Genomic DNA, 12,364 nt, shown 5'->3' with positions numbered 1-12,364 from the left:
TCGAGCATTTTCCCCGTTGTCCGTTTTGCATTCCGGCGCTTCGTTCTCCTCCGGTGGTCTTTTCTAGCTTTCTTTCGTGTGTGGGGATTAACCATTTCCGGATTGGACCGAGACTTGCCAAGCGGCCTTGGTTTACTACCGGTAGACCGCCTGTCAAGTTTCGTATCATTTGGACTTCGTTTGATACTCCAACGGTTAACCGAGGGACCGAAAAGGCCTCGTGTGTGTTGCAGCCCAACACCCCTCCAATTTGGCCCAAAACCCACCTAAGCCTTCTCCATCATCTAGATCGTTCGATCACGATCGCGTGGCCGAGAACCGCACCTCTTTTGGACTCTCCTAGCTCCCTCTATGCCTATAAATAGGTCCTCCTCGAAAATCTCGGACACCCTCCCCAAAACCCTAAAAATCGTCTCCGCGCGGCCGGACATTGTCCGCCCCGCGCCGGACGTCGCCGCCGCCCCTACCGGGAGCCGCCACGTGGCAGCGCCCCACTTCAACTCGACGCCACCCAGTACTGGGGCGGGAGTTCGGGAGTATCGCCATAACTTGTATAACGGATGCTTTTCGAAGGTTGAGGCCGATGGTTTCCGAAGTTTTTCTTGGTTATGTGTTGAAGGATGGATACAGCTGGATGTAGGATTTGCTAGTTTGGGTGAGATATTATGCTTCCCCTGTATCCCCAACACCTGATTGCATAACCGGAAAGGTTCGGGAGTTTCATAGGTGGGAATTCTAGTAGCTCTAGTTCTTCTTCAACGGATATTGGTTTGAGATTGGGATTTCTTAACAATTATTCATTCTTGATCCGTACCTTGTTGATTTATTTCTCTACCTAAATTCTACGTGGCTTCTCAATTTATGGATATGTGACCATTTCAAGAGGAATGCATTCGTTCATTTTGTTCGGATGTGAGGACTATATGTTGCAATTTTCATTCCGTTGGATTCAGCTTCAATATTTGTCTATCAATGTGCTAATGGTGGTCAACCTCTTCAGGATGGCTCCTCCAACACGCACGACTCCGAATCCTGATCCGCCACCACCTCCCCCTCCTCCGGAGGCATGGCAAGCTATGATGGCCGCAACCAATGCAAACACACAGTTGATCATGCAAATTCTTCAAGAGCGCAATCAAGGCAACCAAGGGAACCAAGGCAACTATCAGAATCACTTTGCTTCACTCAACCAGTTCCTTGCTAACGGGCCAAAGACTTTCAGCAATTGTGTTGAGGCAACCGATGCTGACGATTGGCTTGTGGATCTGTGTAAGCATTTCGAGTGCAGTAACGTCAGGCCTGAGGACTTTGTCAAGTTCGCTTCCTTCCAACTCAAAGATCAAGCTGCAGAATGGTTCCAGCAGTACAAGGATTCAAGAGGTCGACGTGTTATCACTTGGGATGATTTCCGTCAAGATTTCCGAGCTCATCATATTCCTCAGAGCGTGGTTGAAAGCAAGCGTGAGGAATTCCGCAACCTGAAGCAAGGCTCTTTGTCTGTCTATGACTACAACAAGTTGTTTCAGAAGCTCGCCCGCTTTGCTAAGCAGGACGTCCCTGATGAGAAGAGCATGATATACCAGTTCAGGGGTGGTCTCAGAGAAGAAATCCAGCTAGCTCTTGTTCTCTTTGAGCCCTTGAGATACGATGAGTTCTACAACATGGCACTGAAGCAAGAGGCTTCTCAGTTGAGGTGTGATGCTTCCAAGAAGCGAGTCAGAGATGTTACTCCTTCTTCCTCTACTCAAGTGGCCAAGCAGCAGAAGTATTGGCTTCCTCCTCCATTCCGTCAGCCGTATCAGCAGAAGAGCAAAGGTGTCAGTGGATCTTCTCACCCACCCAACCCTGGCTTTTAGAACAAGACTTCGTCTCAAGCTCCAAGATCGAGTGCTCCGTATCACCGTCCGCTTTCAGAGGTCACGTGCAACAAGTGCCAACATAAGGGTCACTATGCCAACAAGTGTTTCAACCAGAGGCGTCTTCCTCCTCCTCCTCCTGTTAGATCGGCAAGTACAGCTATGGTCAAGCATAACCCCAAGCATGCCAAGGTCAATTTGATGAATGAAGCCCAGGCAGAGGACTCGTCAGATGTGATCATGGGTAACCTTCCTGTTAACGATGTTCCTGCAAAAGTTCTTTTTGACACTGGTGCATCGCATTCCTTTTTGTCATGCCCTTTTGCATCGAAGCACAATGTTGATACTGAGATCATGCCCAAAGTCATGCAAGTTGTTTCTCCCGGCAAGCTTTTGACTTCTAGTTTGGTTGCTCCCGATATCTCTATCATGTTGGGTGACTACAAGTTTCTCTCTTCTCCGGTGGTTCTTGGTAATTCGGATATTGATCTTATTCTCGGAATGGATTGGCTTTCTAAGCACAAGGCGCATCTTGATTGTGTTCTGCCAGGCAGATTCAATTGACTCATTCGTCTGAGGATGTAATTGTCTTTGCCGCTCGTGATGATACCATCCGTCTGTTTTCTCTCAATGAGAAGGGTGAACTGGATGCTATCTCGCAAATTCCAGTCGTTTGTGAATATCAAGACGTCTTTCCAGAAGAGCTTCCAGGAATGCCTCCGCACCGGCCAGTTGAATTCGTTATTGATCTTGATCCCGGCACGGAACCTATGTGCAAACGTCCTTACAAGCTCGGACCTGAAGAGTTGAAGGAGCTGAAGAAGCAACTCGATATTCAAGAGAAAATGGGTCTCATCCGGCCTAGTTCTTCTCCGTGGGGTTGTGGTGTTCTTTTTGTGAAGAAGAAGGATGGAACGGACCGACTTTGTGTTGATTACCGTCCATTGAACAAGAAGACTATCAAGAACAAATACCCACTTCCTAACATCAATGAGCTGTTCGAACAACTCAAAGGTGCCCAAGTATTCTCCAAGCTTGATCTCTGTATGGGTTATCATCAGATTCGAATCCGTGAGAAAGATATTCCCAAGACGGCTTTTAGGACAAGCTATGGTTCATATGAATACACTGTCATGTCTTTTGGCCTCGTCAACGATCCTCCGACGTTCTCTCGCATGATGAACTTCATCTTCAACGCCTACACCAATGACATCGTTTTGGTCTATCTCGACGACATTATGGTTTTCTCGAAGAACAAGGAAGATCATGCCAAGCACTTGCGTTTGGTTCTTGATAAGCTCAGAGAACATCAGTTCTGTGCCAACTTCTCCAAGTGCGAATATTGGCTTGATGAGGTTCTTTATCTTGGTCATATCATCTCTGCCAAGGGCATTGCCGTGAATCCTGAGAAGGTATCTGCAATTGTGAATTGGGAACCTCCTCAGAACGTGAAGCAACTCCGTAGCTTCCTTGGTCTCGCAAGCTATTGCCGAAGATTCGTTGAAAACTTTTCTAAGATCGCGAAGCCTCTCTCAAATCTTCTCCAGAAGCATGTCAAGTACGTTTGGTCTCCGGAGTGTGACATTGCTTTCAACACTTTGAAAGAGAAATTGATCACTGCTCCAGTTCTGACTCCGCCTGATGAATCCAAACCGTATGAGGTCTTTTGTGATGCCTCTCTCCAAGGTCTTGGCGCAGTTTTGATGCAAGAGAAGAAAGTTGTTGCTTATACCTCTCGCCAGTTGAAGCCTAATGTGAAGAACTACCCCACTCATGATCTCGAGTTGGCGGCAGTTGTGCATGCTCTTTTGACTTGGAGACATCTTCTATTGGGAAGAAAAGTGGACATTTTCATTGACCACAAGAGTCTCAAGTACATCTTCACTCAGCCTAATATCAACCTCAGGCAAACTCGATGGGTCGAAATGATTCAAGAGTATAATCTGAGTATCGAGTATACTCCAGGCAAGGCCAATGTGATTGCTGACGCATTGAGCAGGGAAGCTTACTGCAACAGTCTTATTCTCAAGCCTTATCAACCAGAGCTTTGTGAAGCTTTCCGCAAACTTAATTTGCAAATTGTTCCTCAAGGTTTCCTCGCCAACCTTCAAGTCTCTCCTACCTTGGAAGACCAGATTCGCCAAGCCCAGCTTCTTGATGCTATGGTGAAAAAGGTGAAGACTGGGATTGCCAAGAGTCAGCCCAAGTACAAGTGCTACCGCCTTGATGACAAGGACACTCTCTTCTTCGAGGATCATATTGTTGTACCCAAAGGTGACCTCCGTAAAGTGATCATGAACGAGGCTCACAATTCTCTCCTCTCCATCCACCCTGGGAGCACGAAGATGTATCAGGACCTCAAGCAGGCTTATTGGTGGACTCGAATGAAGCGCGAGATTGCTCAATTCGTGAATGAATGTGATGTCTGCAGAAGAGTGAAGGCAGAACACCAAAGGCCAGCTGGTCTCCTCCAACCTCTTGCCATTCCAGAATGGAAGTTTGACCACATTGAAATGGACTTCGTGACTGGGTTTCCAAAATCCAAGCGTGGCAATGATGCTATATTCGTCGTCATCGACAAACTCACCAAAGTGGCTCACTTTCTGCCTATGAAAGATTCGATCACTGCAGCTCAATTGGCGGAACTCTATACCTCTCGAATTGTCTCTCTGCACGGTATTCCACAAGTGATCTCTTCAGACCATGGCAGCATCTTTACCTCAAAGTTTTGGGATTCTTTTCAGAAGGCCATGGGCACCAACATCCGCTTCAGCACAGCTTTCCATCCTCAAACTAGCGGTCAAGTCGAGCGTGTCAACCAGATTCTTAAAGATATGCTCAGGGCTTGTGTGATCTCCTTCGGCATGAAGTGGGAGGATTGTCTTCCTTATGCTGAATTCTCCTACAACAACAGTTTTCAAGCAAGTTCGGGCAAGGCCCCATTTGAAATTCTGTATGGCAGGAAGTGCCATACCCCTCTCAACTGGTCTGAAACCGGTGAACGTCAGCTTTTGGGTAATGACTTAATCACAGAGGCAGAGGAAATGTGCAAAGTCATTCGTGATAACCTCAATGCAGCCCAATCCCGTCAGAAGAGCTACTATGATAGTAAGCACCGTGATTTGGCTTTCGAGATCGGAGATCATGTTTACCTCCACGTCTCTCCTATGAAAGGTACTCGTCGCTTCGGTATCAAAGAGAAGCTTGCCCCCAGATACGTGGGACCTTTCAAGATTGTCAGCAAGAGAGGCGACCTCGCCTATCAACTCGAGCTTCCTTCAAACTTTGCAAATGTTCATGACGTGTTCCATGTCTCTCTGCTCCGAAAGTGCTTCAAGACTCCTGACCGCACCGTCAACTTCGAGGACATTGAGCTCCAAGAAGATCTCTCTTATCGTGAGCACCCAGTTGCTATTCTTGAAGAGACTGAACGCAAGACTCGCAACAAGTCAATCAAATTTCTCAAAGTCAAGTGTTCACACCATTCCGACCGTGAAGCTACCTGGGAACGCGAGGATCACCTCCGTTCTGAGTACCCGACGTTCTTTCAGTCCTAGATCTCGGGACGAGATCCTTTCGTAGAGGTGGAGTGTTGTAACACCCCGGATGTAACTTTCCCAATTTGCACTCCAACTCTTGCCATTTCCGGCGTTAAGTTAATTTATTTCCTCAGGTTCGGGTCTTTGTCTCCGTGTGTTGCTGTCGTTGTCATGCATCTCATATCATGTCATCATGTGCATTGCATTTGCATACGTGTTCGTCTCATGCATTCGAGCATTTTCCCCGTTGTCCGTTTTGCATTCCGGCGCTTCGTTCTCCTCCGGTGGTCTTTTCTAGCTTTCTTTCGTGTTTGGGGATTAACCATTTCCGGATTGGATCGATACTTGCCAAGCGGCCTTGGTTTACTACCGGTAGACCGCCTGTCAAGTTTCGTATCATTTGGACTTCGTTTGATACTCCAACGGTTAACCGAGGGACCGAAAAGGCCTCGTGTGTGTTGCAGCCCAACACCCCTCCAATTTGGCCCAAAACCCACCTAAGCCTTCTCCATCTTCTAGATTGTTCGATCACGATCGCGTGGCCGAAAGCCGCACCTCTTTTGGACTCTCCTAGCTCCCTCTATGCCTATAAATAGGTCCTCCTCGAAAATCTCGGATCCCCCTCCCCGAAACCCTAAAAATCGTCTCCGCGCGACCGGACATTGTCTGCCCCGCACCGGACGTCGCCGCCGCCCCTACCGGGAGCCGCCGCGTGGCAGCGCCCCACTTCGCCGCGCCGCCACCCGCGCGGGCCCGCCAGGCCCAGCGCCGGCCCCCGCGGGCCGTAGCAGCCGCCGCCGCCTCCTTCGCTCCCCGCCGCCCGCGCCTTGCTGGCCGCCGCCGCCAAGCCGCCGTCGCCGCCATCGCCGACCTCCGCCGCCCGGCCGCGCCTCGCCGACCACGCCGCCGCCTCGGCCTCGCCTCCCTCCTCCGGCCAGAGCCGGTCGAGGAGCGACCGGATCCGCCGCCGCCCGACCTCCCCGGCCCTCTCCTCGCCGGCCCTGGCCACCACCGGCTCACCGGAGTGCGCACGCCGCCGCCTCGGTTCGTGTGCCGTGAAAAGTAAACCCTAGATCTCGGAGGTGTTTTTTTCTTCGAAGTCCCGAAATCGCAGATCCATGTGCCCATGTTCATAGCCTCGTAACTTTGCATCCGTAACTCCGATTCATGCATATAGCATATCAAAATGTTCATCTCAGAGAGTACATCATTTCATTCCATTGCATCATTTTCATTTGAGTTCATCTTGATGCCCGAAATGCTGTTAGAAGAGGGCTACTTGAGATAATTGTCAGATTTGTTACTCCGTTTAGCCTTTTGTCATTTTTGCCATGATTAATGTGTGCATGATATGCCTTGATGCTCCACATATGTTTTGTTAAGGGTTTTGTCATCTTTCCAGAGGTGCAACCCATGTATTTTTGTGATGTGTGTGGTGACTAGTACAAGCTTGCAAAGTGGTGCACTTGTTAATTCTGTTTTCAGGGACTTAGCATTTCCACTAAGTCCTTGATCTGTTTATCTCATGTTGTCATATGTTCATGTTGTTTCCTAGTGATCCGTGCCTCTTTTGAGGATGATCAGTAAGGATGTTTTATTAATCTTGTAGTGCTCTATCCATCCATGTCTTTGTTTGCATTTATAGAGCACCCTAGCTTGAGTCAATCGAGCTCTACTTTTGCTACTTTGTGAATCTGGGCAGATTGTCAACTTGTTTGCAATTTTGCCGATGATGTTGTAGTTGATCCGTGCATGCTATTCTATTGTTCTTGCCATGTATAGCTTGAATTTTGTGCCTTCTTGATAGATTTATGCTTTTCTTATCATGACTTGCTCTGTAGTGAGTGCATCGAGCTCGTAAACATGCCTACTTGAGTTATATTTCAGCATGCTCCAGTTTTCACTAAGTCTGAATACTGATTATGTTTTTGCCATGTTCACATGCTTGCATTTGTATTTTCCGACCCCTTTTGGCTCAAGGTCACTAAGGGACTTTTGTTAAGCTCTTTGAGTAGCTCCATGCCATGCTTTACTTTGCCATGTTCAGGCCCTGTAGCACGTAGTGTTGTTGCTCCGAAGAGTGCTACCTGATCTGAAATTCCAGACAAGTGTTAATTTCACTAAGTCTGAGATCTGTTTACCATATGCATTTTTGCCATGCTTGTTTGAACCTGTTAATAGATGAATTGGCCATAGCTCAGTGCTAGACTTTTGTTAAGAATCTTGAATGCATCCCTTCCATGTATTTTGTTGTCATGTTTGAGTGCTGTAGCTTGTTCATCTCATTGCATTTAGATGGCTACTTGCTGTAAATCGCAGACCGTGGTCATATTTGAATTGCTTGTCATTTCCAAACCGTAACTCCGATTCCGGCGTTCTTTATATCGTTTTCAAGCGATTTCATCTCATCTTTCCAGTGGAACCCTTGGAATTCCAAGTTGAGGCCAGGTTCTTGCATTTCCTGTCACATCTTGCATTTGCATCCCGCATCGCATCCCGCATAGCATATCATCTTTGCATCATTTTGTTTGTTCCTTGCACGTGGTTGATTGTGTCCTTGTTGCTTGTTTGTCTTATTTGGGTAGAGCCGGGAGACGAATTTACTAACGAGGAGCCCGTTGAGTTTGCTTTCGAGGATCCAGTCAACTCTGACAACTTTGCAGGCAAGATGATCATACCCTCAAAATCACTACTATCTTTGCTATGCTAGTTTGCTCGCCCTTTTGCTATGCCAATGCTACAATGCCTACCACTTGCTTTCAAGCCTCCCAAATTGCCATGTCAAACCTCTAACCCATCATGTCCTAGCAAACCGTTGATTGGCTATGTTACCGCTTTGCCCAGCCCCTCTTATAGCGTTGCTAGTTGCAGGTGAAGATTGAAGGCCATTCCTTGTTGGGACATTTATTTACTTGTTGGGATATCATTATATTGCCATGTTATCTTAATGCATCTATATACTTGGTAAAGGGTGGAAGGCTCGGCCTCTCGCCTAGTGTTTTGTTCCACTCTTGCCGCCCTAGTTTCCGTCATATCGGTGTTATGTTCCCAGATTTTGCGTTCCTTACGCGGTTGGGTTATAATGGGAACCCCTTGATAGTTCGCCTTGATTAAAGCTTTTCCAGCAATGCCCAACCTTGGTTTTTACCATTTGCCACCTAGCCTTCTTTTCCCTTGGGTTCCCGGAGCCCGAGGGTCATCTTATTTAGACCCCCCCGGGCCAGTGCTCCTCTGAGTGTTGGTCCGACCGAGTAGACTGCGGGGCCACCTCGGGGCAACTTGAGGGTTGGTTTTACTCGTAGGATGTCTCATCTGAGTGTGCCCTGAGAACAAGATATGTGCAACTCCTATCGAGATTTGTCAGCACATTCGGGCGGTGTTGCTGGTCTTGTTTTAACCTGTCGAAGTGTCTTGAAGAACCGAGATACCGAGTCTGATCAGAACGTCTTGGGAGGAGGTCTATTCCTTCGTTGACCGTGAGAGCTTGTCATGGGCTAAGTTGGGACTCCCCTGCAGGGATTTGAACTTTCGAAAGCCGTGCCCACGGTTATGGGCAGATGGGAATTTGTTAATGTCCGGTTGTAGATAACTTGAACCTTAATTTAATTAAAATGAATCAACGGAGTGTGTTACCGTGATGGCCTCTTCTCGGCGGAGTCCAGGAAGTGGACACAGTGTTGGAGTAATGTTTGCGCAGGTTGTTCTCTAGTTTCTCGCTCGCGCTTTGCCTCCTCTTCTCGCTCTCTTTTGCGAATAAGTTAGCCACCATATTTGCTAGTCGCTTGCTGCAGCTCCACATATTTTTGCCTTGCCTTACCTATAAGCTTAAATAGTCTTGATCGCGAGGGTGCGAGATTGCTGAGTCCCTGTGGCTCACAGATTACTATTACACCAGATGCAGGGCCTGATGATTCCGCTCCAGGAGACGCGTTTGAGCTCAAGTGGGAGTTCGACGAAGACTCTCAACGTTACTATGTTTCCTTTCCTGACGATCAGTAGTGGTGCCCAGTTGGGGGTGATTGGGACTGTGTCGCATGTTGGGTTATCTTTTATTTTGGCGCCGTAGTCAGGCCATGAGTGTTTGGATGATGTAATGTTATTTATGTACTTGATTGACATGGCGAGTGTAAGCCAACTATGTTATCTCCCCTTTATGATTTATATTACATGGGATGTTGTGAAGATTGCCTAACTTGCGACATATGCCTTCAATGCGATTATGCCTCTAAGTCGTGCCTCGACACGTGGGAGATATAGTCGCATCGAGGGTGTTATAACACGGTATCATATTTTCCATCCAAGGCTCTTATGATCTTCTTGATGATGAATCTATCGGTCATCTCTTCACTTCCTAAGCCGGCAATCTCATTTGTGATGAGAGCAATCCTAGAGTACATTTCAGCGACACCTTCACCATCCTTCATTTTGAACTTGTCAAGTTGACTTTGAAGCACATCCAATTTGGATTCCTTGACGGAGTCGGTACCTTCGTGCATATCAATCAAAGTATCCCAAATTTCCTTTGTGTTCTCAAGACGGCTAATTTTGTTCAATTCTTCGGGGCACAATCCGTTGAATAGAATATCACAAGCTTGAGCATTGTATTGCAGCATCTTCAACTCTTTCGCGGTAGCTTCACGGTTCGGTTCTCTCCCATCAAAGAATTCACCTTGCAAGCCAATACACACAATATCCCAAACGGCGGGGTTATGTCCAAGAATATGCATTTTCATCTTATGCTTCCAACTAGAAAAATTAGTACCATCAAAGTAAGGACCTCTATGGTGGTAATTTCCCTCACTAGACGCCATACTCTCCTAAGTTGTGAAACCAAGTCTATGATCACCAAAAGCTATGGAAATCAAAGCAAATGGAGACCAAAGCTCTGATACCACTTGTAGGATCAAAAGTATGTCTAGAAGGGGGGGGGGTGATTAGACTACTTGACCAAATAAAAATCTAGCCTTTTCCCAATTTTAAGTCTTGGCAGATTTTAGCTACTTAGCACAATTCAAGTAATCAACCGACACATGCAATTCTAAGAGTATAGCAGCGGAATGTAAAACAATTGCATATGAAGGTAAAGGGAGGAGTTTGGAGGGAGCAAACACAATGTAGACACGAAGATTTTTGGCGTGGTTCCGATAGGTGGTGCTATCGTACATCCATGTTGATGGAGACTTCAAACCACGAAGGGTAACGGTTGCGCGAGTCCATGGAGGGCTTCACCCACGAAGGGTCCACGAAGAAGCAACCTTGTCTATCCCACCATGGCCATCGCCCACGAAGGACTTGCCTCACTAGGGTAAATCTTCACGAAGTAGGCGATCTCCTTGCCCGTACAAACTCCTTGGTTCAACTCCATAATGTTGACGGAGGCTCCCAAGTGACACCTAACCAATCTCGGAGACACCACTCTCCAGAAGGTAATAGATGGTGTGTTGATGATGAACTCCTTGCTCTTGTGCTTCAAATGATAGTCTCCCCAACACTCAGCTCTCTCTCATGGGATTGTATTTGGTAGAAAGAGGGAAGGCTAGAGATCAAGATTTATGTGGTTGGAATGGAATATATTGACCTCAACACAAGTGTAGGTGGTTCTCTCTCAGAAAATGTATGTTGGAAGTGTAGGCATATTCTGATGGCTCTCTCTCAGAACGAAGAGTGGGTGGATGTAACGCCCCGAGACCGTTGTCCCAATTGTCGTCCAGTTATTCGCCGGCGTTGCCATGTCTTTTGATTGCGTGTTGTTTTTCATCATGTCATCATGTGCATTGCATCATCATGTTTTCAAAACATGCATTCGTCCGGGTTCTCCTCGTTCCTCCCGTTGTCCGTTCTGAGCCCAACCACACTTGCACGCGCCCGCGGCATGTCCGAAATAGTATTTTATAAGTGGCCAGAAAATGTTCTCGGAATGGGATGAGAGTTGACGTGTGGTCTTATTATAGTGTAGATAGATCGCCTGTCAAGTTTCATCGCATTCGGAGTTCGTTTGATAGCCCAACCGTTAAACTATAGCGGCAATATAGCCGGTCAAACGTCGGATGTTTTCGGTCTCCGGAAACAGTTGCCGGGCTGCACTCCTTCCCTCTCATCTCAGCCCAACCTCCTCTTCACAGCCCACCAAACCCCACTCCGACCGGAGCCATCAGATCGCGATCGGAGGGTCCAAAAAGCCCTCCTAACCCCTCAAACCCTAGCCCCTACCTACAAAAGGAAGCCTCCCTTCCATTTTTGGCAGCAGCCAAACCCCCCTCCTTGAAATCTGCACGCCGCCAGCCTCCTCCCTCCTCGAGGGCCGCGCTGCCGCCGTCCCCTCCAGATCCGGCGCGCCCGAAGCCCCCTCCGCCAGTTGGCGCTTCTCCACTGGCTGGCGCCGCCGAACCCACCGGCCTCCACCTCTATGAGACCGTCACGTGCCCAGCTTAGCGCCTCCACCGCTGCGGCCCGCCAAGCCCAGGCGCGGCCCGCCCAAGCCCGCGCGGCCGCCCGACCGACGCCGTTCGTTCCTCGCGTAGCCCGCGCCTCCTCCTGCTCGACCCCGAGTTGGATCGGGGGAGCGCCGCCATCACCCCTCCCGTCGGCGACCTCGGGCCCCCCGTCGTTATGCACCTCGCCGGCGTGCCGCCATCTCCCCAGGCCAGGTCACCGTGCCGCTCTCCTTCCTTCCCCTACCTGCCTCCTATTTCTCCCACTCATCCTCTTTCTCTCGCTCCTGTAGGCACCCGTCGTCCGCCTTGGTCGCCCCGCTCACCGGAGCTCCCCACCGGCACCGGAAACGGACGGATCGGGTGGATCCCGTCCGGATCCGCACCTCCGGGCACTCCTCCGTGCCTCACCGACGTCAAGCCGCCGCCGCCTTCCATGGCTTCCTGCTCACCCAGGAGCACGAGGAGGACAATGACGTTCCTCCTATCGCCCTAGGTGGGCCACGCACAGGCCAGTGCGCCTAAGCAGGCCCGCCTC

The sequence above is a fragment of the Triticum urartu genome, chromosome 6 (genome assembly GCF_003073215.2).
Source record: "Triticum urartu cultivar G1812 chromosome 6, Tu2.1, whole genome shotgun sequence".
Classification (NCBI taxonomy): domain Eukaryota; kingdom Viridiplantae; phylum Streptophyta; class Magnoliopsida; order Poales; family Poaceae; genus Triticum; species Triticum urartu.
This window is presented reverse-complemented; position numbering follows the sequence as displayed.